The 26399-nt window shown below is 40.6% G+C and overlaps 2 non-coding genes and 1 pseudogene across 2 annotated transcripts; all 3 read left to right on the top strand.

Annotated features, from left to right (window-relative positions):
* The first annotated feature begins 5163 nt into the window (after positions 1-5163).
* LOC116802378 lies at positions 5164-7158 on the top strand. The gene has a single exon (XR_004362720.1). It is a non-coding gene; the product is annotated as a small subunit ribosomal RNA (ribosomal RNA).
* Positions 7159-7844: 686 nt separating this feature from the next.
* Positions 7845-8023, top strand: LOC116802355. The gene has a single exon (XR_004362706.1). It is a non-coding gene; the product is annotated as a 5.8S ribosomal RNA (ribosomal RNA).
* A 395-nt stretch (positions 8024-8418) lies between these two features.
* LOC116802386 lies at positions 8419-14566 on the top strand (annotated as a pseudogene).
* The last annotated feature ends 11833 nt before the right edge of the window (positions 14567-26399 follow it).

Here is a 26399-nt window from a genome sequence, read left to right as displayed (position 1 = left end):
TATGTAACATGGAGTAAGGCTGAAGGCTGGCAACAACCCGGTTGGCAGCGCTGTTGAGCAGCAACATGATTGTCGGAAATCGAAGTTATCGACAATCAGTCATCGAAGGAACGATCGCAAGGCAGCAGTGGAGTTGGGTGGAAGTCAGCGTAGCAGGCAGTCGAGTTCTCAGCAGCAGTCGTTCGGTCACAAACTAAGAATACTTTATATAATTACCGCATTTAGAATTAAACTAATAATTAAATTAATAATAATAAACAATCTTACATGGGGGCTCGTCCAGTCCTAAATCGGTTATATGAAGGTGCAGTTGTTTAAAGAAAAAAGACATTGTTGTGTGCGTGGATATAGTCTTTAAAAGTTGTAAAGTTGTGGCTATATCTATTGCATTTAAAGTTGGAAAAATCAGTTGTACAGATTTTGTTTGAACACAAGTCGGTAAAAGTCGGGAAAGCTGCTAGAGAGAACTGATAAAGTTGAAATTGTCGTGTGCGTGGATTTAGTCTTTAAAGTTGTAAAGTTATGGCTACGTCTACTGCGTTGAAAGTTGAAAAAATCGGTTGAACTCATACAGACTCAAGTCGTTTTGCTGTTGTGGAATTTAAAACAATTAAATTGCAAAGGTGGTGAAATTCGTTTCTAACGAAAATCAAAATTTGTCTTTTAACCGGTGGCGCCGTCTGCAAAATCAACTACCGTCGCGCCGTTAGAACATTGTCGTTGTTTGCTGGTGTTAGTGCCTTGTCGCGGAATGTTCACACGTACACCACCTACAAATAAAAAACTTAACACCGACCAAATACAAGCAATTCTAGAGAACGAAAGCGAGGACGAAAGCAGAAAAGAAAAAATGAACGAAGAAGATCAAAAGTTGGCGCCTGTAGGAGAAGCAGAGGCAAAGAAGCAGAATAAAGACGCTAGTGCTAAAGTCGAAGAGAAATTTGAACAAATGATGAATACTCTAACCCAGAGCATGTTGGCAAAATCTAAACAAGAGGGGCAAGTAATTATCGCTGCAGAAAAATTTGAAAAAGTTGTAAGTGACTGTGATGGCAAATCAATTCCTATTAAAAAATGGTTTGAATTTTTGAGAAAAATGCCGAGGCATATGAACTTTCGGAGAAACAAAAATATGTTCAAGCCAGAAGTAAGATGATTGGATCAGCAGAACTTTTCTTAGAATCTGAATGTGTCAGTGGATACACTGAACTCAAAGAGTTACTAATTGAAGAATTTTCAGGCAGCTATAATAGCGCCGTTATTCACAAAAAGTTGCAAGACAGGAAGAAGAAGAGGGAGGAGACTCTACACGACTATTTGTTACAAATGAAGAAAATAGCAGCCTTAGGTGAAGTTGAAACAGTTGCTTTGATAACTCATATCGTAAACGGCCTCGACATTAAAAAGGAGTATAAGGGTGCTATGCTCCGTTGTAAAACTCTTAAGGAATTAAAGCAAGAATTCGAAATCTACGAGAGTCTGAATATTGTTGACAAGCCGAATATTCAACCAAAACCAAAGCAAATTACACAAGGTGTAAAAGCAGATCACTGCTTCAACTGTGGTTCGAGGGAACACAAACGAAAGGATTGTACACTTCCTACCAAATGTTTCAGCTGTAATCAAGAGGGCCATATCTCAAGCAAGTGTCCGGAAAAAGTAAACAGCATGCGCATTCACGTTGATAGTGCACGAACAAAGCCAGTAATCATAAATGGGATTATCATCAACTGTCTGGTGGACACAGGATCAGATGTGACCATAATTAAAGAAGCTATATTCAAGAAGATGAAAGATGTTGATTTAAACCGCACTGCAACAGTATTGCGAGGTTTGGGAAATGCCTCAACACAGCCGATTGGATGCTTCAGAGCATTAATCAAGACCGACCAGGTGGAAGCAAGCCACAACGTTTTAGTCGTCCACGATTCTAAATTCAGTTGCGATGGAATAGTGGGACACGATTTTATCAGCAAGTTTCGTCTTATCTGTAGTGCAGAAGGCTATACTTTTCTTGACCTGGAAGCAGATAAAAAACAAGCGGTTGAGTATTCCCAAATGTTTAATATTTGTGAAGAATCTTCTTTTACAGTTGCACCACAATACCGAGAAGACGTTGAACGCATGATAGAGAGAACATACGAAACACCACCCAAGCAGATAAAGCAATGTCCAGTCGAACTCAAAATTATTCCTGATGGCGTGATTAAACCCTTTCGCCATGGACACACCCGACTATCTGAAGAAGAAGCTATAGCTGTAAAGAAGCAGGTAGAGGAATGGGTCGAGCAGTCAATCGTCCGTAAATCTACATCAAATGTTGCCAGTCGCATAGTCGTTGTCAAGAAAAAGGATGGTACCCTACGCGTTTGCGTGGACTATAGAAAATTGAACACCATGGTTCTGATGGATTGTTTTCCGGTACCCATAATGGAGGAGGTGCTTGAAAAACTGCAGAGTGCCAAATGGTTTACAACCATGGACTTACAGAACGGATTTTTTCATGTGGCCGTAGAAGAAGCCAGCAAGCCGTACACAGCATTTGTTACCCGAGAAGGCTTATTCGAGTTTAACAAAGCGCCCTTTGGTTTTAAGAATTCCCCAGCAGCGTTTATACGGTTCGTTCAATTTATTTTTCAAGAACTAATTAATTCCAATATAATGCAGCTATATATGGATGACATAATTGTATATGCCGCTACCCCAGAAGAATGCATGGAAAAGACGGAAATGGTACTTAAGAGAGCTGCAGAATTTGGTCTAAAAATAAAATGGAAGAAGTGCAACTTTATGCAGAGGCGAATTCATTTCCTGGGACATATTATCGAAGGTGGACAAATATGCCCTGGAAAAGAGAAAACATCAGCAGTGAATTCCTTTGGAACACCTCAGAATGTAAAAGCCGTTCAAGGATTTCTGGGTCTCACAGGATTCTTCAGAAAATTCATACCTGGATACGCCCAAATTGCGAGACCACTGACGGACCTATTAAAAAAAGATGCCATTTTCAACATTGGACCAGTAGAGCAGCAGTCGGTGAATAAGCTGAAAGAGATTCTGGTAAACGAACCAGTATTGAGGATCTACTCACGAGAAGCAGAAACCGAACTTCATACAGATGCCTCTAAGGACGGGTTAGGAGCCGTTTTATTGCAGAAGTTCGAAGGCAGTTTTCACCCAGTCTGCTTTTGGAGCAGAAAAACTACAAAAGCCGAATCAAATCGTCATAGTTACTACCTTGAAGTAAAAGCCGCATACTTAGCTCTGAAAAAGTTCAGACACTATTTATTGGGAGTCCCTTTCAAGCTCGTCACGGACTGTGTCGCATTTAAACAGACAACAAAAAAAGCAGATGTCCCAAGAGAAGTTGGCCCATGGATTCTCTATATGCAGGATTTTAATTTTCAACCCGAACATCGTGCAGGAGAAAGAATGAGACACGTTGATTTTTTAAGCCGCCATCCCCAAGCATGCATGATGATAACATCCGAGTTGACAGCACGTATTAAAAAGTCGCAGCAGAACGATGATTCAATTAGAGCAATCCTGGAAATTCTAAAAGATCGTCTATTCCAACCCTACAAGCTAAAAGGTGGCCTGTTGTATAGTATGGTCAATGGCAATGAACTACTGGTTGTCCCTGCACTAATGGAGAGGGAGGTGATTCAAAGCGCACATGAAGTGGGCCATTTGTCGTTGCAAAAGACGATGCATAGCATACAGCAGCAATTTTTTATTCCTCATTTGGAATACAAGGTAAAAAAGCTAATTTCTAACTGTATAAAATGTATCATCCACAGCAAAAAGTTGGGAAAGCAGGAGGGATATCTAAATTGCATAGATAAAGGAGACGCACCGTTGCACACACTACACATCGATCATTTGGGGCCAATGGATTCATCGGCCAAACAGTATAAATACATTCTGGCAACAGTCGATGCGTTTTCAAAGTTTGTCTGGTTATTCCCAACCAAATCAACCGGACAGGAAGAAGTGGTCAAGAGGCTGACCGACTGGTCAAACATTTTTGGTTTCCCTAAGCGAATTGTTAGCGACAAAGGAACGGCCTTTACGAGTGGTGCGTTCGAACAATTTATGAGCAGCCATAACGTGGAACACGTCTGCACAACTACTGGAGTGGCCAGAGGCAACGGCCAGATAGAACGAGTAAATCGTTTAATTTTGGCAATAATACCAAAGCTGTCTTCAGACGAACCGTCGAAGTGGTACAAATATGTGCCTGAGGTACAAAAGGCGATCAACTGTCACGTGCATTCATCACTGAAGCTGTCACCATTTGAGGTCATGTTTGGCACCAAGATGTACACCCGAGTTGAGGATCGGTTACTGGAACTGCTCCAAGAAGAAGTGGTCTGTCAATTCAACGAGGACCGCTATGAGATGAGACAGCTGGTAAAACGCAACATCGAGCAGGCGCAGAAGGACTACAAGTGCAATTACGACAAAAAGCGCCGAGCTGAATACAAATACAAAGCAGGTGATCTGGTTGCAATTAAAAGGACCCAATTTGTAGCTGGCCGCAAGATGGCAAGCGGGTATTTAGGTCCATACGAAGTCACAGGAGTCAAAGACAATGGCAGATATGACGTTAAAAAAGCAGCAAACGTCGAAGGACCCAATGTCACATCCACCAGCTGTGACAACATGAAGTTGTGGAAGTACATAGCCGAAAATGCAGACCTATTGTCATCCGGGTCGGATGATGATGATCAGGAGGGCCGAATGTAACATGGAGTAAGGCTGAAGGCTGGCAACAACCCGGTTGGCAGCGCTGTTGAGCAGCAACATGATTGTCGGAAATCGAAGTTATCGACAATCAGTCATCGAAGGAACGATCGCAAGGCAGCAGTGGAGTTGGGTGGAAGTCAGCGTAGCAGGCAGTCGAGTTCTCAGCAGCAGTCGTTCGGTCACAAACTAAGAATACTTTATATAATTACCGCATTTAGAATTAAACTAATAATTAAATTAATAATAATAAACAATCTTACATTTATATATTTAAAATTTTACCCAAAGGCGAAATATTGAATTTTATTCAATATAATAAAAATCATGGAATTATATAAAGTGAAAAATCTATATATCTATTATATTGCTTATTTCGATTCAAAAAATATGAATGGAATATGAAGGAAAAACATTATTCTGGTTGATCCTGCCAGTAGTTATATGCTTGTCTCAAAGATTAAGCCATGCATGTCTAAGTACACACGAATTAAAAGTGAAACCGCAAAAGGCTCATTATATCAGTTATGGTTCCTTAGATCGTTAACAGTTACTTGGATAACTGTGGTAATTCTAGAGCTAATACATGCAATTAAAACATGAACCTTATGGGACATGTGCTTTTATTAGGCTAAAACCAAGCGATCGCAAGATCGTTATATTGGTTGAACTCTAGATAACATGCAGATCGTATGGTCTTGTACCGACGACAGATCTTTCAAATGTCTGCCCTATCAACTTTTGATGGTAGTATCTAGGACTACCATGGTTGCAACGGGTAACGGGGAATCAGGGTTCGATTCCGGAGAGGGAGCCTGAGAAACGGCTACCACATCTAAGGAAGGCAGCAGGCGCGTAAATTACCCACTCCCAGCTCGGGGAGGTAGTGACGAAAAATAACAATACAGGACTCATATCCGAGGCCCTGTAATTGGAATGAGTACACTTTAAATCCTTTAACAAGGACCAATTGGAGGGCAAGTCTGGTGCCAGCAGCCGCGGTAATTCCAGCTCCAATAGCGTATATTAAAGTTGTTGCGGTTAAAACGTTCGTAGTTGAACTTGTGCTTCATACGGGTAGTACAACTTACAATTGTGGTTAGTACTATACCTTTATGTATGTAAGCGTATTACCGGTGGAGTTCTTATATGTGATTAAATACTTGTATTTTTTCATATGTTCCTCCTATTTAAAAACCTGCACTAGTGCTCTTAAACGAGTGTTATTGTGGGCCGGTACTATTACTTTGAACAAATTAGAGTGCTTAAAGCAGGCTTCAAATGCCTGAATATTCTGTGCATGGGATAATGAAATAAGACCTCTGTTCTGCTTTCATTGGTTTTCAGATCAAGAGGTAATGATTAATAGAAGCAGTTTGGGGGCATTAGTATTACGACGCGAGAGGTGAAATTCTTGGACCGTCGTAAGACTAACTTAAGCGAAAGCATTTGCCAAAGATGTTTTTATTAATCAAGAACGAAAGTTAGAGGTTCGAAGGCGATCAGATACCGCCCTAGTTCTAACCATAAACGATGCCAGCTAGCAATTGGGTGTAGCTACTTTTATGGCTCTCTCAGTCGCTTCCCGGGAATCCAAAGCTTTTGGGCTCCGGGGGAAGTATGGTTGCAAAGCTGAAACTTAAAGGAATTGACGGAAGGGCACCACCAGGAGTGGAGCCTGCGGCTTAATTTGACTCAACACAGGAAAACTTACCAGGTCCGAACATAAGTGTGTAAGACAGATTGATAGCTCTTTCTCGAATCTATGGGTGGTGGTGCATGGCCGTTCTTAGTTCGTGGAGTGATTTGTCTGGTTAATTCCGATAACGAACGAGACTCAAATATATTAAATAGATATCTTCAGGATTATGGTGCTGAAGCTTATGTAGCCTTCATTCATGGTGGCAGTAAAATGTTTATTGTGTTTGAATGTGTTTACGTAAGTGGAGCCGTACCTGTTGGTTTGTCCCATTATAAGGACACTAGCTTCTTAAATGGACAAATTGCGTCTAGCAATAATGAGATTGAGCAATAACAGGTCTGTGATGCCCTTAGATGTCCTGGGCTGCACGCGCGCTACAATGAAAGTATCAACGTGTATTTCCTAGACCGAGAGGTCCGGGTAAACCGCTGAACCACTTTCATGCTTGGGATTGTGAACTGAAACTGTTCACATGAACTTGGAATTCCCAGTAAGTGTGAGTCATTAACTCGCATTGATTACGTCCCTGCCCTTTGTACACACCGCCCGTCGCTACTACCGATTGAATTATTTAGTGAGGTCTCCGGACGTGATCACTGTGACGCCTTGCGTGTTACGGTTGTTTCGCAAAAGTTGACCGAACTTGATTATTTAGAGGAAGTAAAAGTCGTAACAAGGTTTCCGTAGGTGAACCTGCGGAAGGATCATTATTGTATAATATCCTTATCGTTAATAAATATTTGTTATAATACAAATAAATACAATTTACCAAAATAAAAATATTACAAAATGATTCCACGGAATCAAAAGTTAAAGTCAAAATAAAATGAAGATGGCTTTTATTTTATATGTGGGGCTTGGCAACCTCATAAAAAGACTTTAACATTATTAATGTTGCTGTGCGTATTTGTGGCAGTACTTACTACAACAACGGCGTTTCCTATAAAAACAAATTCTCGAAAATGGAAATCGAAGAAACTAAACTAAATTCGAAAGTAGAAGTCGAATTAAAATAAAAATAATTTTGAATGTGTGGTAATCAAAATAAGTGTGTGTGTATATGGACCATAATATACACGCGTTGCGAATATGTATTGTTCATCTATGTTATGAGCATACGTTGGCTAATGCAACAACCTAAAATATACAATGTTTGTACCTGTCATCCATCAGGTTAATGTTTTATATAAATTTTGCAGTATGTGTCACCCAAAATAGCAAACCATAACCAGATTATTATGATACATAATGCTTATATGAAACTAAGACATTTCGCAACATTTATTTTAGGTATAAAAATAAATTTATTGAAGGAATTGATATATGCCAGTAAAATGGTGTATTTTTAATTCTTTCAATAAAAACAATATTGACATTATTTAAAATTGAATTATAAAACTCTAAGCGGTGGATCACTCGGCTCATGGGTCGATGAAGAACGCAGCAAACTGTGCGTCATCGTGTGAACTGCAGGACACATGAACATCGACATTTTGAACGCATATCGCAGTCCATGCTGTTATGTACTTTAATTAATTTTATAGTGCTGCTTGGACTACATATGGTTGAGGGTTGTAAGACTTTGCTAATTAAGTTGTTTATAAATTTTTTATAAGCATATGGTATATTATTGGATTAAATAATGATTTTATTCATAATATTAAAAAAGAAATGAAAAACATTATCTCACATTTGAATGTGAAAAACGAAGAGAAATATTTTCTTTTTCAATCAAATAATACTGAGAAATGTCTAGCATAAAAAATTGAAATATTTTTCATCTAGAATTGTCTCTTATTAATGATTCGGAAAAAGAAAAATCTTGGTTTTGTTATTATTCTTCGTTGGTTCGTTAAATGGATAAAAAATAACTTTGCTTACAAGAACTATTGGAACTATTTATAACGAATTTAATTGATTGTTTTATCATTTATATATAAAGAATTTATGGCAAAATATAGTTATATATACAACCTCAACTCATATGGGACTACCCCCTGAATTTAAGCATATTAATTAGGGGAGGAAAAGAAACTAACAAGGATTTTCTTAGTAGCGGCGAGCGAAAAGAAAACAGTTCAGCACTAAGTCACTTTGTCTATATGGCAAATGTGAGATGCAGTGTATGGAGCGTCAATATTCTAGTATGAGAAATTAATGATTTAAGTCCTTCTTAAATGAGGCCATTTACCCATAGAGGGTGCCAGGCCCGTATAACGTTAATGATTGCTAGATGATGTTTCTAAGTGGGTGGTAAACTCCATCTAAAACTAAATATAACCATGAGACCGATAGTAAACAAGTACCGTGAGGGAAAGTTGAAAAGAACTCTGAATAGAGAGTTAAACAGTACGTGAAACTGCTTAGAGGTTAAGCCCGATGAACCTGAATATCCGTTATGGAAAATTCATCATTAAAATTGTAATATTTAAATAATATTATTAAGAATAATGTGCATTTTTTCCATATAAGGACATTGTAATCTATTAGCATATCCCAAATTTATCATAAAATATAACTTATAGTTTATTCCAATTAAATTGCTTGCATTTTAACACAGAATAAATGTTATTAATTTGATAAAGTGCTGATAGATTTATATTATTACAGAGCGTTAATTTTTCGGAATTATATAATGGCATAATTATCATTGATTTTTGTATTTATTATATGCTCTTGTATGATTAACAATGCGAAAGATTCAGGATACCTTCGGGACCCGTCTTGAAACACGGACCAAGGAGTCTAACATATGTGCAAGTTATTGGGATGTAAACCTAATAGCGTAATTAACTTGACTAATAATGGATTAGTTTTTTAGCTATTTATAGCTAATTAACACAATCCCGGGGCGTTCTATATAGTTATGTATAATGTATATTTATATTATTTATGCCTCTAACTGGAACGTACCTTGAGCATATATGCTGTGACCCGAAAGATGGTGAACTATACTTGATCAGGTTGAAGTCAGGGGAAACCCTGATGGAAGACCGAAACAGTTCTGACGTGCAAATCGATTGTCAGAATTGAGTATAGGGGCGAAAGACCAATCGAACCATCTAGTAGCTGGTTCCTTCCGAAGTTTCCCTCAGGATAGCTGGTGCATTTTAATATTATATAAAATAATCTTATCTGGTAAAGCGAATGATTAGAGGCCTTAGGGTCGAAACGATCTTAACCTATTCTCAAACTTTAAATGGGTAAGAACCTTAACTTTCTTGATATGAAGTTCAAGGTTATGATATAATGTGCCCAGTGGGCCACTTTTGGTAAGCAGAACTGGCGCTGTGGGATGAACCAAACGTAATGTTACGGTGCCCAAATTAACAACTCATGCAGATACCATGAAAGGCGTTGGTTGCTTAAAACAGCAGGACGGTGATCATGGAAGTCGAAATCCGCTAAGGAGTGTGTAACAACTCACCTGCCGAAGCAACTAGCCCTTAAAATGGATGGCGCTTAAGTTGTATACCTATACATTACCGCTAAAGTAGATGATTTATATTACTTGTGATATAAATTTTGAAACTTTAGTGAGTAGGAAGGTACAATGGTATGCGTAGAAGTGTTTGGCGTAAGCCTGCATGGAGCTGCCATTGGTACAGATCTTGGTGGTAGTAGCAAATAATCGAATGAGACCTTGGAGGACTGAAGTGGAGAAGGGTTTCGTGTGAACAGTGGTTGATCACGAGTTAGTCGGTCCTAAGTTCAAGGCGAAAGCCGAAAATTTTCAAGTAAAACAAAAATGCCTAACTATATAAACAAAGCGAATATAATACACTTGAATAATTTTGAACGAAAGGGAATACGGTTCCAATTCCGTAACCTGTTGAGTATCCGTTTGTTATTAAATATGGGCCTCGTGCTCATCCTGGCAACAGGAACGACCATAAAGAAGCCGTCGAGAGATATCGGAAGAGTTTTCTTTTCTGTTTTATAGCCGTACTACCATGGAAGTCTTTCGCAGAGAGATATGGTAGATGGGCTAGAAGAGCATGACATATACTGTTGTGTCGATATTTTCTCCTCGGACCTTGAAAATTTATGGTGGGGACACGCAAACTTCTCAACAGGCCGTACCAATATCCGCAGCTGGTCTCCAAGGTGAAGAGTCTCTAGTCGATAGAATAATGTAGGTAAGGGAAGTCGGCAAATTAGATCCGTAACTTCGGGATAAGGATTGGCTCTGAAGATTGAGATAGTCGGGCTTGATTGGGAAACAATAACATGGTTTATGTGCTCGTTCTGGGTAAATAGAGTTTCTAGCATTTATGTTAGTTACTTGTTCCCCGGATAGTTTAGTTACGTAGCCAATTGTGGAACTTTCTTGCTAAAATTTTTAAGAATACTATTTGGGTTAAACCAATTAGTTCTTATCAATTATAACGATTATCAATTAACAATCAATTCAGAACTGGCACGGACTTGGGGAATCCGACTGTCTAATTAAAACAAAGCATTGTGATGGCCCTAGCGGGTGTTGACACAATGTGATTTCTGCCCAGTGCTCTGAATGTCAAAGTGAAGAAATTCAAGTAAGCGCGGGGTGCGGCAATCTACCACACTCTATCCGACTGGCCAGAACCGTCTTCATCCCGAAGACGGTGACGGCGAAGCGACCGCAAGACTTTCGTCCAATATCGGTGCCTTCAGTCCTGGTAAGACAGCTAAATGCAATATTGGCAACCCGGTTGAACTCATCAATCAATTGGGACCCGCGCCAGCGGGGCTTCTTACCTACCGACGGATGTGCCGATAACGCGACGATAGTTGACTTAGTCTTGAGGCATATCCATAAGCACTTTAGATCTTGCTACATTGCAAATTTAGATGTAAGCAAGGCATTCGATTCTTTATCGCATGCATCTATATATGACACCTTACGTGCTTATGGTGCGCCAAAGGGCTTCGTTGACTACGTACAGAATACGTACGAGGGTGGCGGTACCAGTCTCAATGGGGACGGTTGGAGTTCAGAGGAATTCGTCCCTGCTAGAGGAGTGAAGCAGGGTGACCCTTTGTCTCCTATTCTATTTAACTTGGTAATGGACAGGTTACTTAGAAACCTACCCAGCGAAATTGGTGCCAGAGTCGGAAATGCCATTACTAACGCGGCCGCGTTTGCAGATGATTTGGTACTATTTGCTGAAACTCGAATGGGACTTCAAGTATTGTTGGACAGAACGTTGGATTTTCTATCTCTCGTCGGCCTCAAACTTAATGCCGACAAATGTTTTACCGTTGGCATTAAGGGCCAGCCGAAACAGAAGTGTACCGTGCTAGAGGCACAGAGCTTTTACGTAGGCTCAAGGGAGATTCCATCATTGAAGCGAACGGACGAGTGGAAGTACTTAGGCATCAACTTCACTGCAACCGGGAGGGTTCGATGCAATCCGGCCGAGGACATTGGTCCGAAGCTACAAAGATTGACAAAGGCCCCCCTCAAACCACAACAGAGGATGTTCGCCCTTAGGACTGTCCTTATCCCACAGCTCTATCACAAGTTAGCCCTTGGGAGTGTGGCGATAGGCGTCCTACGAAAAACTGACAAACTAATACGATACTATGTGCGAAGATGGCTAAATCTTCCGCTGGATATACCGATAGCATTCATTCACGCACCCCCAAAAAGTGGAGGTCTCGGAATTCCATCACTTAGATGGGTAGCTCCAATGTTAAGGCTAAGACGTTTGAGTAATATTAAATGGCCTCACCTCACGCAAAACGAGGTAGCCAGCTCTTTCCTCGAAGCAGAAAAACAACGGGCCCGAGATAGATTATTAGCAGAACAAAATGAATTGTTATCGCGTCCGGCAATAGAAAAATATTGGGCGAACAAATTGTACCTCTCAGTTGATGGTAGCGGACTCCGTGAAGCAGACCATTGGGCCCGCAACACGGGTGGGTTAATCAACCCACGCGTTTACTAACAGGAAAGGAATATATAGACGGTATTCGTCTGCGGATAAATGCCCTACCCACGAAGTCTCGTACTACAAGGGGAAGGCACGAATTGGAACGACAGTGTCGTGCAGGATGTGACGCTCCCGAAACAACAAACCATATTATGCAAAAATGTTACCGATCGCATGGGAGGCGCATAGCTAGACACAACTGCGTAGTAAATCGAATCAAGCGGGACTTGAGGAGAGAGGCTGCGTAGTCATTGTTGAACCAAGTCTGCAGTGCGAATCCGGTCTTAATAAACCAGACCTGGTGGCACTACGACAAAATCACATTGATGTGATCGACATACAAATTGTGACAGACGGACACTCTATGGATGATGCACACCAGCGCAAAATCAATAGATACGACAGACCGGACATACGAACTGAATTGCGTCGCAGATTCGAAGCCGCAGGTGACATTGAATTCCATTCTGCCACCCTGAACTGTAGGGGATCTGGAGTGGTCAATCCGTTAAAAGATTGATAGCGAAGGGTCTCCTCAGCAAATATGATAGTCATATCATTAGCGTCCAGGTTATGAGAGGCAGTCTCGGTTGTTTTAAACAGTTCATGTACCTGAGCGGGTTTTCCCGAGATTGGACTTAGCTAAAACGTTTGGTTCAAAACATTTGCTTGCTGTCTTGGCATAACATCAATAAAGGCATAAACATCGCAAATAATGGTAATATATAAATTGGCTATGAGGATGGTTTTAGTACGTAGGCGTTGCGGAACTTCGGTTCAGATAGAGCAATGAATCGTGCATGCTAGGAAACTGAAGTGTTGACAGACCTAGTATCTTTCGATAGATTTCCATACCTCCGCGATCAAAAAAAAAAAAAAAAATAGCCAAATGCCTCGTCATCTAATTAGTGACGCGCATGAATGGATTAACGAGATTCCTACTGTTCCTATCTACTATCTAGCGAAACCACAGCCAAGGGAACGGGCTTGGAATAATTAGCGGGGAAAGAAGACCCTTTTGAGCTTGACTCTAATCTGGCAGTGTAAGGAGACATAAGAGGTGTAGAATAAGTGGGAGATATTAGACCTCGGTTTGGTATCGTCAATGAAATACCACTACTCTTATTGTTTCCTTACTTACTTGATTAAATGGAACGTGTATCATTTCCTAGCCATTATACGGATATATTTATTATATCTTATGGTATTGGGTTTTGATGCAAGCTTCTTGATCAAAGTATCACGAGTTTGTTATATAATCGCAAACAAATTCTTTAATAAAACGATGCATTTATGTATTTTTGATTTGAAAATTTGGTATAACTCCAATTACTCAGGTATGATCCAATTCAAGGACATTGCCAGGTAGGGAGTTTGACTGGGGCGGTACATCTCTCAAATAATAACGGAGGTGTCCCAAGGCCAGCTCAGTGCGGACAGAAACCACACATAGAGCAAAAGGGCAAATGCTGACTTGATCTCGGTGTTCAGTACACACAGGGACAGCAAAAGCTCGGCCTATCGATCCTTTTGGTTTAAAGAGTTTTTAACAAGAGGTGTCAGAAAAGTTACCATAGGGATGACTGGCTTGTGGCGGCCAAGCGTTCATAGCGACGTCGCTTTTTGATCCTTCGATGTCGGCTCTTCCTATCATTGTGAAGCAAAATTCACCAAGCGTTGGATTGTTCACCCATGCAAGGGAACGTGAGCTGGGTTTAGACCGTCGTGAGACAGGTTAGTTTTACCCTACTAATGACAAAACGTTGTTGCGACAGCATTCCTGCGTAGTACGAGAGGAACCGCAGGTACGGACCAATGGCACAATACTTGTTCGAGCGAACAGTGGTATGACGCTACGTCCGTTGGATTATGCCTGAACGCCTCTAAGGTCGTATCCGTGCTGGACTGCAATGATAAATAAGGGGCAATTTGCATTGTATGGCTTCTAAACCATTTAAAGTTTATAATTTATTTTATAAACGACAATGGATGTGATGCCAATGTAATTTGTAACATAGTAAATTAGGAGGATCTTCGATCACCTGATGCCGCGCTAGTTACATATAAAAGCATTATTTAATACAATGACAAAGCCTAGAATCAATTGTAAACGACTTTTGTAACAGGCAAGGTGTTGTAAGTGGTTGAGCAGCTGCCATACTGCGATCCACTGAAGCTTATCCTTTGCTTGATGATTCGATAAATAAATGATTTTTTCCTGTAGCCAAACACCTCGTCATCAATTTAGTGACGCATATGATATTGTCCCTATCATATAATTAATATAAAGACTTTAATGGATTGTGTCAAGTTGCCAAACACCTCGTCATCAATTTAGTGACGCATATGATATTGTCCTTATCATATAATTTTTGATATAAAGACTTTAAAGAATTGTATCAAGTTGCCAAACACCTCGTCATCAATTTAGTGACGCATATGATATTGTCCCTATCATATAATTAATATAAAGACTTTAATGGATTGTGTCAAGTTGCCAAACACCTCGTCATCAATTTAGTGACGCATATGATATTGTCCTTATCATATAATTTTTGATATAAAGACTTTAAAGAATTGTATCAAGTTGCCAAACACCTCGTCATCAATTTAGTGACGCATATGATATTGTCCCTATCATATAATTAATATACAGACTTTAATGAATTGTGTCAAGTTGCCAAACACCTCGTCATCAATTTAGTGACGCATATGATATTGTCCCTATCATAAATTTTTGATATAAGACTTTAAAGAATTGTATCAAGTTGCCAAACACCTCGTCATCAATTTAGTGACGCATATGATATTGTCCCTATCATATAATTAATATAAAGACTTTAATGGATTGTGTCAAGTTGCCAAACACCTCGTCATCAATTTAGTGACGCATATGATATTGTCCTTATCATATAATTTTTGATATAAAGACTTTAAAGAATTGTATCAAGTTGCCAAACACCTCGTCATCAATTTAGTGACGCATATGATATTGTCCCTATCATATAATTAATATAAAGACTTTAATGGATTGTGTCAAGTTGCCAAACACCTCGTCATCAATTTAGTGACGCATATGATATTGTCCTTATCATATAATTTTTGATATAAAGACTTTAAAGAATTGTATCAAGTTGCCAAACACCTCGTCATCAATTTAGTGACGCATATGATATTGTCCCTATCATAAAATTAATATACAGACTTTAATGAATTGTGTCAAGTTGCCAAACACCTCGTCATCAATTTAGTGACGCATATGATATTGTCCCTATCATATAATTTTTGATATAAAGACTTTAAAGAATTGTACCAAGTTGCCAAACACCTCGTCATCAATTTAGTGACGCATATGATAGTGTCCCTATCATATAATTAATATAAAGACTTTAATGGATTGTGTCAAGTTGCCAAACACCTCGTCATCAATTTAGTGACGCATATGATATTGTCCTTATCATATAATTTTTTGATATAAAGACTTTAAAGAATTGTATCAAGTTGCCAAACACCTCGTCATCAATTTAGTGACGCATATGATATTGTCCCTATCATATAATTAATATAAAGACTTTAATGAATTGTGTCAAGTTGCCAAACACCTCGTCATCAATTTAGTGACGCATATGATATTGTCCTTATCATATAATTTTTGATATAAAGACTTTAAAGAATTGTATCAAGTTGCCAAACACCTCGTCATCAATTTAGTGACGCATATGATATTGTCCCTATCATATAATTAATATAAAGGCTTTAATGAATTGTGTCAAGTTGCCAAAACACCTCGTCATCAACTACTATATTATGGTTGCGCCGACCTCTCATATTGTATTCTCTTATGTGTTCATAGGATTTTGACAATTATACGAGTAAATTAAATAATATACATATGAAAATGATTAATTATTATATGTATAAGGGAAAAAAATGATGAAATATTCCCATATTATCTTAGTATTATAGAGGAAAGACCGTTGCCGACCTCTGATATTGTTCAAACTTATGTATTTTTATGATTTTGGCAATTATATGAGTAAATTAAAAAATATACATATGAAAATGGTTAATTATTATATGTATATGGGAAAAAATGCTAAGATATTCCCATATTCTCTTAGTATTATAGAGAAAAGCCATTTAAGTGAGAGGGTATAGTAGTGTAAACGACCGGAATTACGACAGAGGGTTCAAAAACTACTATAGGTAGGCAGTGGTTGCCGACCTCTCATATTGTTCAAAACTTATGTATTCATATGATTTTGGCAATTGTATCAGTAAATTAAATAATATACATATGAAAATGATTAATTATTATATGTATAAGGGAAAAAATGCTGAAATATTCCCACATTCTCTTAGTATTATAGAGAAAATCCATTATAGTGAGAGGGTATAGTAGTGTAAACGACCGGAATTACGACAGAGGGTTCAAAAACTACTATAGGTAGGCAGTGGTTGCCGACCTCTCATATTGTTCAAAACTTTATATTCATATGAATTTGGCAATTATATGAGTAAATTAAATAATATACATATGAAAATGATTAATTATTATATGTATAAGGAAAAAATGCTGAAATATTCCACATTCTCTTAGTATTATAGAGAAAATCCATTATAGTGAGAGGGTATAGTAGTGTAAACGACCGAATTACGACAGAGGGTTCAAAAACTACTATAGGTAGGCAGTGGTTGCCGACCTCTCATATTGTTCAAAACTTATGTATTCATATGATTTTGGCAATTATATGATTAAATTAAATAATATACATATGAAAATGGTTAATTATTATATGTATATGGGTATCTCTTAGTATTATAGAGAAACCCCGTTTTAGTGAAAGGGTATAATAGTGTAAGTTACCTGAAGTACGACAGAGGGTTCAAAAACTATTCTAGGTAGGCAGTGGTTGCCAACCTCTCATATTGTTCAAAACGTATTAATTCATATGATTTTGGCAATATTATAAGTAAATTAAATAATAAACACATGAAAATGAATAATTATTATATGTATAAGGGAAAATGTTTAAATATTCCCATATTCTCTTACTATTATAGAGAAACCCCATTTTAGTGAAAGGGTTTTTTTTTTTTTGGAGTAACTAATTCTATTTATTAAGATTTCAAAAGGAATCGTTCAGTAATTCCTCTGAACTTAACCTAATGTGTGATAAAGATAAATGAGACCAAGTGGTATCTTAATTATAAAGTACAAAAGAAAATGTAATATGTTATGTTATCCTCCGGGTAAGGAGATCGCTGGGGTGTACCCTCTTCAGTCTTCGGAGAGAGATGGGATCAGCTAGGATAGTTGCTAGTCGGTTCGGGTGGGCCATAAGCCTGTCGGCATAACGGCTGCTGTGGAAATTAATCTGATCCCCAAGAAGGGTAACTTTCAGATCTCTTTCGATGACTATGTTCGTCACGTACCAGGGGAGCCCAGATGCGTGACGTGCAGCTCTTGACTGGACCACACGGAGCCTATTAAGCTGGGATTTGGCGGCAGTTCCCCACACCTGGATGGCATAACTCCACGTTGGAGCGAGAATGGCTTTGATTAAAAGAGCCTTAGAGCTCATTTGAAGTTTGCTGGAGTGGAAGAGCCAGTCGAGCTTTTTTAGCTTCGCCAGTGACTTTGATTTGACCGACGTGATGTGGGCCCCCCAGGTCAGTCTCCGATCTAGATGAACTCCTAGGTAGCAGTGCGATCTAGCATTGGTGATAGGGCTTCCATTGAAGGTCAGATCTGTGCAGGTTCCGGGTCGCAGGGAAAAAGTTACACAGGCTGACTTTGAGGAGTTAATGGCCACATTCCATTTGGCAGTCCATTTTTCGATTGCGTGCAGCCAATCCTGGACCGCGTTGGAGGCAGTTTGCAGTGAAGGATGAGACGCCAGCATGGCAGTGTCATCGGCGTAAGTGGCCAGGAGCAGCTGAGCCGGGGGGACTTCGGCGTTGTTTGCGGGAGATGGCATGTCAGCAGTGTACAGGGTGTATAGGAAGGGCCCAAGAACACTTCCCTGTGGAACTCCTGCATGAATCTCCTCCAGGCTGGATCGAGCATCACGCACTGCAACGTCGAACGTCCGATTAGAGATGAACGATCTCAGGATGGCATAGTAGGGAGCAGGAAGGAGAGTTTTCATCTTGTATAGAAGGCCCTCATGCCACACCTTGTCAAACGCTTGCTTCACGTCTAGAAAGACGCCGACCGTGTAGAGTTTGTGCTCGAAGCCATGCGTCACCTGGTTTACCAGTCGATGTATTTGTTCAGGGCAGCCGTGGGACTTCCTGAAACCAAATTGGTGTGGAGGTATATGGTTCACTACTTGCGGCAGTTCCATCAGGCGGGCTAAGAGTATTCTCTCAAAAATCTTAGAGAATGTTGATAGCAGGCTGATTGGGCGATATGCATCGATCTGCGTTGGCGGCTTTCCGGCTTTAGGTATCATAATGATACGTGCTCGCTTCCATTGCCTTGGAAAGTGCCCTAGCCTTAGCATGGCATTAAAAATTTTTACTAAGGCTAGGACTCCTTTGCGTGGCAGAGACTTCGCAGCACGGTTGTCGATGCTATCGTAACCAGGGGTTTTCTTGATGTGTAGCGCCTTCAGCTGCATCATGACTTCCTGCGGAGTGGTATGCCTAATGGGGCGAGCCGGTACAGTCGGAGCGTCCAGAAAATTATTGATTTCTACGCGGTTTGAGTCGTCTGTTAGGTTGAAGGGCAAGAAGGTGGAGGTCAGGTGCAAAGCAAATGCCCTCGCTTTTTCATCGTCCGTCTTGAGCCAGAGGCCACTTTGACTCAGGATGGGAGATTGAAACATCGGCTGCCTCTTGATATTTCTTGTGAGCCTCCATAACGAGAAGTTGCTGTTGTTATCTGGGCCAATACCCTCAAGCAGGGTATCCAGATTATCTCGTCGGGTCCTGGCTAGCAAACGATGCAGTCTGTTTGTGGTACTAGAGTATAGCTGCTTGATGTTCGGATCTCCTGTGGCGATATACCGTCTCCTGAGGCTCCTTTTGTGGGAGAGCAGCTCCCTAGCCTCCAAGCTCAAGATGGGAGCCCTCCTTGCGGTCGTGTGACGAGCTTGATGTGGGGGAGGTGTGGCCCTCCGTGCTGCTTCCGCGATTGTAGCTACGAGGTAATCTACATAAGCTTCCAGACTACTGCATGTGTCAATGGGGATGTTGAGATCAACTGTGGCCTCGATGTGCTCCTTGAAGGCCACAGTATTTGCAGTAGGTGACAGCATTTTAGTGACACCTTTGAAAAGCTGAGCGTCTTCATCCAGCACAAACAGCAGGGGGAGATGGTCAGACGACAGTTCTGTCAGGGTTTGCACGTTGATTTCTTGCTGTCTGAATCCTTTGGAGATCCCGAAATCAATTGCACTTGGAGTGACACTTGTTCGAAAGGGATAGCAAGTAGCTTCTCCAGTTGCAACAATGTCAATACCTTTGCCCGCCAGAGCGGAGAGCAGCACCCTGCCTCTAGTGCACATCCTGTAGTTTCCCCACCATCTGTGCTTTGCGTTCCAATCACCTGCCGCTAGGAACTTTGTGCCAAATTGAGAGATGATAAGCTCAACGTCAGCCTCCGTCCACCTGAGGTTAGGAGGGCAGTATACTGAGGCAATGTTAAAAGTACCCCTGCTTGCCGTCAGCTGGATAACTGCTGCCTGGATGTGATTTTCCGACAGGGTGGAGAAGAGTTGATGGGAGATGAGTGATCTAATAAGGATCGCCGCACCTCCGCGACGGCTGTCATCCGGGTGGTTGGCAGTGTGGAGGGTAAAGCCAGGAATTCTAAAAGTGGACCGGGAAACGAAGTGGGTTTCCGACAGCAGGAGGATGTCGATTTCGTGAAGCTCGATGAAGGCGAGGATCCATTAGTCTTCGAGGAGGCCCCATTGGCATTCCAAGCTGCTATCTTAAGAGGACCCATTTTGAGCAGCAGAAGGGAAGGTGCGATTTTGCATGAGCAGTTGCATTAGTGTTTCAACTAGTGACAACATCCTGTCAAGCCTAGAAAACTGTTGTTCCAGCTTAGACTCAAGGTTGGCGCTTGCAGGGGGGACAGTAACGGCAGGCTTGGCGACGGGCTGACTTCCTCTGACTATACTAGCAAAGGAAGGCTTACCAGACATAAGGACTGGTGGACTGGGTTGGTGTACTCCTCTTGCAGGACCAGAAACAGAGGGTTCATTGACTTTCCGTTGATGTTTGCGGTTAGAAGCCTCTAGCAGGTATTTTTTGCAACCTTTAAAGTTTGCTGCATGGGGGCCGCCACAGTGAAAACAGAATCTGGCCTCGTCCTGTTCCAGCTTGCACTCTGCAGTGGGGTGATTTTCTCCGCATTCTCTGCATATATAGTGCCGAGAACAATATGCCTTGGTATGACCATAGCCTTGGCACCTGTGGCATTGAATCGGTTCCGATTGTTTACGGCGTTTCTCACAAGTTACCCTGTGCCTACAGACAACCGGTATGCCCTTTACTTGATTGTTGTTCTCAGCTTTTTTGAGGTCAATGAACCTCATATTAAGAGGAAGAGAGGTAGCCTTGTTGCGCGGAGTATAAATCCGTACAACGTTATGTCCTTCGTTCTGGAGGGCTGCGATGATATCCACCGATGGGACTCCGTGGTGAATATTGCGCATGACAATCTTGTAGGGTCGGTCCTCCGGTAGCTGATGGTGATGGAAAAGGGATCCTTTGTCGAGAAAGTGACGGGCCACCAGCCTGTAGCTTTCTGGGGAGTTGCACTGAACAGCGCAATCTCCCGAATTCAGGGCCTTTATTGTATAGGAGTCTCCCACAAGAGCGTCCAGCTCGTCGCGAAATGATGTGAAGTTCACCACATTGGGAAACATCATTCTAGGTACCTTAGAGTGACGGCTTGATTTCGGGGCTGGTACAGTATGGTGAGCACCTTTCAGCTGTTGTTTTTGTCCTGCTTTCCTTGCGGCACGGTTGAGGGCGGTATTCGAGGAGCATGGCTCGTCGTTGTCACTCGAAGATTCCACGCCCAGGACCATATCTTCCTTGTCGCTAAGGGCTTGGAAGCGATTGGCAGTGATTTTAGCCGGCTTGTCAGACGCCACCTTTTTTACCATTTTAGGGGAGAGGACCGCACCTGCTCTCTTTATATTTCCTCTATTCCTAGATTTAAAGGAGACATCCTGCCAGCCGGAGGCAGATTGTGGCTTCGCAATTGAGCTGACAGATGCACTGTTGTGAGTTGTACTGGCAGTAGTAGAGCATACGTTGCCGCTCAAGGAGGAGGTGAATATGTACGCAGACGAGATAGTCGAGCTGGTGGTGGTCAGTGTGAAGGTCGAGCTGCAGTAGGTAGTAGCGAAGGCTGGATCTTCACTCAGCCAGCTCTTTGTCAATTCCTTCCGAATCTCTTTAGGGCCAGCGCCAGCAATTAGCTTCATCGACTCATAATCGATAGATTTTTGCTGTGGATCGTTATCGATAATCAAAATCTGCCAGCTAAAAGCTTACAGTTCAAGCAGCAGAGTGTCTAAGACACAAGCGACCGCGTGGCCGCTGGGCAGCGGAGCCCCACTTCGTGCAAACAAATTCACGTTGAGTTCCACTACAATATCACAGATAGCGACTTAAGGGTCACTATTAACAATTTGTGCCACTATTTTGGATTTGATTTTAGTTTAAAAATTCACGAACAAAAAACTATAAACTCTGGGAGGCGGGTAGCTAGACACAACTGCGTAGTAAATCGAATCAATCACTTGAGGAGAGAGGCTGCGTGGTCATTGTTGAACCAAGTCTGCAGTGCGAATCCGGCCTTAATAAACCAGACCTGGGTACACTACGACAAAATGACATTGATGTGATCGACATACAAATTGTGACACTCTATGGATGATGCACACCAGCCCAAAATCAATAGATACGACAGACCGGACATACGAACTGAATTGCGTCGCAGATTCGAAGCCGCAGGTGACATTGAATTCCATTCGGCCACCCTGAACTGCAGGGGATCTGGAGTGGTCAATCCGTTAAAAGATTGATAGCGAAGGGTCTCCTCAGCGAATATGATAGTCATATCATTAGCGTCCAGGTTATGAGAGGCAGTCTCGGTTGTTTTAAACAGTTCATGTACCTGAGCGGGTTTTCCGGAGATTGGACTTAGCTAAAACGTTTGGTTCAAAACATTTGCTTGATGTCTTGGCATAACATCAATAAAGGCATAAACATCGCAAAATAATGGTTATAATTAAATGGCTATGAGGATGGTTTTAGTACGTAGGCGTTGCGGAACTTCGGTTCAATGAATCGTGCAATCCAAATGCCTCGCCATCCAATTAGTGACGCCCATGAATGGATTAACGACGGACGTGTTTTCGTTGCGCTCGTGTACAGAATGCGAAGAACTAGGTTTTCCTTGTTTGGAAAGTAATTAAATCGGTGATTTAGTGCACCGAAAGAAAGGCAGTGTAAGGAGACATAAGAGGTGTAGAATAAGTGGGAGATATTAGACCTCGGTTTGGTATCGTCAATGAAATACGACTACTCTTATTGTTTCTTACTTACTTGATTACTTACTTGATGATTAGAACGTGTATCATTTCCTAGCCATTATACGGATATATTTATTATATCTTATGGTATTGGGTTTTGATGCAAGCTTCTTGATCAAAGTATCACGAGTTTGTTATATAATCGCAAACAAATTCTTTAATAAAACGATGCATTTATGTATTTTTGATTTTAAAATTTGGTATAACTCCAATTACACAGGTATGATCCAATTCAAGGACATTGCCAGGTAGGGAGTTTTACTGGGGCGGTACATCTCTCAAATAATAACGGAGGTGTCCCAAGGCCAGCTCAGTGCGGACAGAAACCACACATAGAGCTAAAGGGCAAATGCTGACTTGATCTCGGTGTTCAGTACATACAGGGACAGCAAAAGATCGGCCTATCGATCCTTTTGGTTTAAAGAGTTTTTAACAAGAGGTGTCAGAAAAGTTACCATAGGGATAACTGGTTTGTGGCGGCCAAGCGTTCATAGCGACGTCGCTTTTTGATCCTTCGATGTCGGCTCTTCCTATCATTGTGAAGCAATCCTCTTGACAGCTTTTGCTGTACCTATGTGTACTGAACACCAAGATCAAGTCAGCATTTGCCCTTTAGCTCTATGTGTGGTTTCTGTCCGCACTGAGCTGGCCTTGGGATACCTCCGTTATTATTTGAGAGATGTACCGCCCCAGTCAAACTCCCTACCTGGCAATGTCCTTAAATTGGATCATACCTGAGTAATTGGAGTTATGCCAAATTTTCAAATCAAAAATACATATATGCATCATTTTATTAAAGAATTTTTTTGCGATTATATAACAAACTCGTGATACTTTGATCAAGAAGCTTGCATCAAAACCCAATACCATAAGATATAATAAATATATCCGTATAATGGCTAGGAAATGATACACGTTCCATTTAATCAAGTAAGTAAGGAAACAATAAGATTAGTGGTATTTCATTGACGATACCAAACCGAGGTCTAATATCTCCCACTTATTCTACACCTCTTATGTCTCCTTACACTGCCAGATTAGAGTCAAGCTCAAAAGGGTCTTCTTTCCCCGCTAATTATTCCAAGCCCGTTCCCTTGGCTGTGGTTTCGCTAGATAGTAGATAGGGACAGTAGGAATCTCGTTAATCCATTCATGGCCGTCACTAATTAGATGACGAGGCATTTGGATATTTTTTTTTTTTTTTTATCGCGGAGGTATGGAAATCTATCGAATTCAATGTCACCTGCGGCTTCGAGTCTGCGACGCAATTCAGTTCGTTAGTCCGGTCTGTCGTATCTATTGATTTTGCGCTGGTTGGAAAATTCCAGGACCAGCAACCCCCAGCATCCCAACACGGGTAGTACAACTTACAATTGTGGTTAGTACTATACCTTTATGTATGTAAGCGTATTACCGGTGGAGTTCTTATATGTGATTAAATACTTGTATTTTTTCATATGTTCCTCCTATTTAAAAACCTGCACTAGTGCTCTTAAACGAGCTTCAAATGCCTGAATATTCTGCGCATGGGATAATGAAATAAGACCTCTGTTCTGCTTTCATTGGTTTTCAGATCAAGAGGTAATGATTAATAGGAGCAGTTGGGGCATTAATATTACGACGCGAGAGGTGAAATTCTTGGACCGTCGTAAGACTAACTTAAGCGAAAGCATTTGCCAAAGATGTTTTCATTAATCAAGAACGAAAGTTAGAGGTTCGAAGGCGATCAGATACCGCCCTAGTTCTAACCATAAACGATGCCAGCTAGCAATTGGGTGTAGCTACTTTTATGGCTCTCTCAGTCGCTTCCCGGGAAACCAAAGCTTTTGGGCTCCGGGGGAAGTATGGTTGCAAAGCTGAAACTTAAAGGAATTGACGGAAGGGCACCACCAGGAGTGGAGCCTGCGGCTTAATTTGACACAACACGGGAAAACTTACCAGGTCCGAACATAAGTGTGTAAGACAGATTGATAGCTCTTTCTCGAATCTATGGGTGGTGGTGCATGGCCGTTCTTAGTTCGTGGAGTGATTTGTCTGGTTAATTCCGATAACGAACGAGACTCAAATATATTAAATAGATATCTTCAGGATTATGGTGCTGAAGATTATGTAGCCTTCATTCATGGTGGCAGTAAAATGTTTATTGTGTTTGAATGTGTTTATGTAATTGGAGCCGTACCTGTTGGTTTGTCCCATTATAAGGACACTAGCTTCTTAAATGGACAAATTGCGTCTAGCAATAATGAGATTGAGCAATAACAGGTCTGTGATGCCTTAGATGTCCTGGGCTGCACGCGCGCTACACGCTACGTGTATTTCCTAGACCGAGAGGTCCGGGTAAACCGCTGAACCACTTTCATGCTTGGGATTGTGAACTGAAACTGTTCACATGAACTTGGAATTCCCAGTAAGTGTGAGTCATTAACTCGCATTGATTACGTCCCTGCCCTTTGTACACACCGCCCGTCGCTACTACCGATTGAATTATTTAGTGAGGTCTCCGGACGTGATCACTTGCGTGTTATGGTTGTTTCGCAAAAGTTGACCGAACTTGATTATTTAGAGGAAGTAAAAGTTGTAACAAGGTTTCCGTAGGTGAACCTGCGGAAGGATCATTATTGTATAATATCCTTATCGTTAATAAACATTTGTTATAATACAAATAAATACAATTTACCAAAATAAAAATATTACAAATGATTCCACGGAATCAAAAGTTAAAGTCAAAATAAAATGAAGATGGCTTTTATTTTATATGTGGGGCTGGCAACCTCATAAAAAGACTTTAACATTATTAATGTTGCTGTGCGTATTTGTGGCAGTACTTACTACAACAACGGCTTTTCCTATAAAAAAAAATTCTCGAAAATGGAAATCGAAGAAACTAAACTAAATTCGAAAGTAGAAGTCGAATTAAAATTAAAATAATTTGAATGTGGTAATCGAAATAAGTGTTTGTGTATATGGACCATAATATAGACGCGTTGCGAATATGTATTGTTAATCTATGTTATGAGCATACGTTGGCTAATGCAACAACCTAAAATATACAATGTTTGTACCTGTCATCCATCAGGTTAATGTTTTATATAAATTTTGCAGTATGTGTCACCCAAAATAGCAAACCATAACCAGATTATTATGATATATAATGCTTATATGAAACTAAGACATTTCGCAACATTTATTTTAGGTATAAAAATAAATTTATTGAAGGAATTGATATATGCCAGTAAAATGGTGTATTTTTAATTTCTTTCAATAAAAACAATATTGACATTATATAAAACTGAATTATAAAACTCTAAGCGTTGGATCACTCGGCTCATGGTCGATGAAGAACGCAGCAAACTGTGCGTCATCGTGTGAACTGCAGGACACATGAACATCGACATTTTGAACGCATATCGCAGTCCATGCTGTTATGTACTTTAATTAATTTTATAGTGCTGCTTTGGACTACATATG

This window comes from Drosophila sechellia, chromosome X (assembly GCF_004382195.2).
Source record: "Drosophila sechellia strain sech25 chromosome X, ASM438219v1, whole genome shotgun sequence".
NCBI lineage: Eukaryota > Metazoa > Arthropoda > Insecta > Diptera > Drosophilidae > Drosophila > Drosophila sechellia.
Note: the sequence above shows the minus strand (reverse complement) of the source record. Positions and strands in the feature narration are given on the sequence as shown.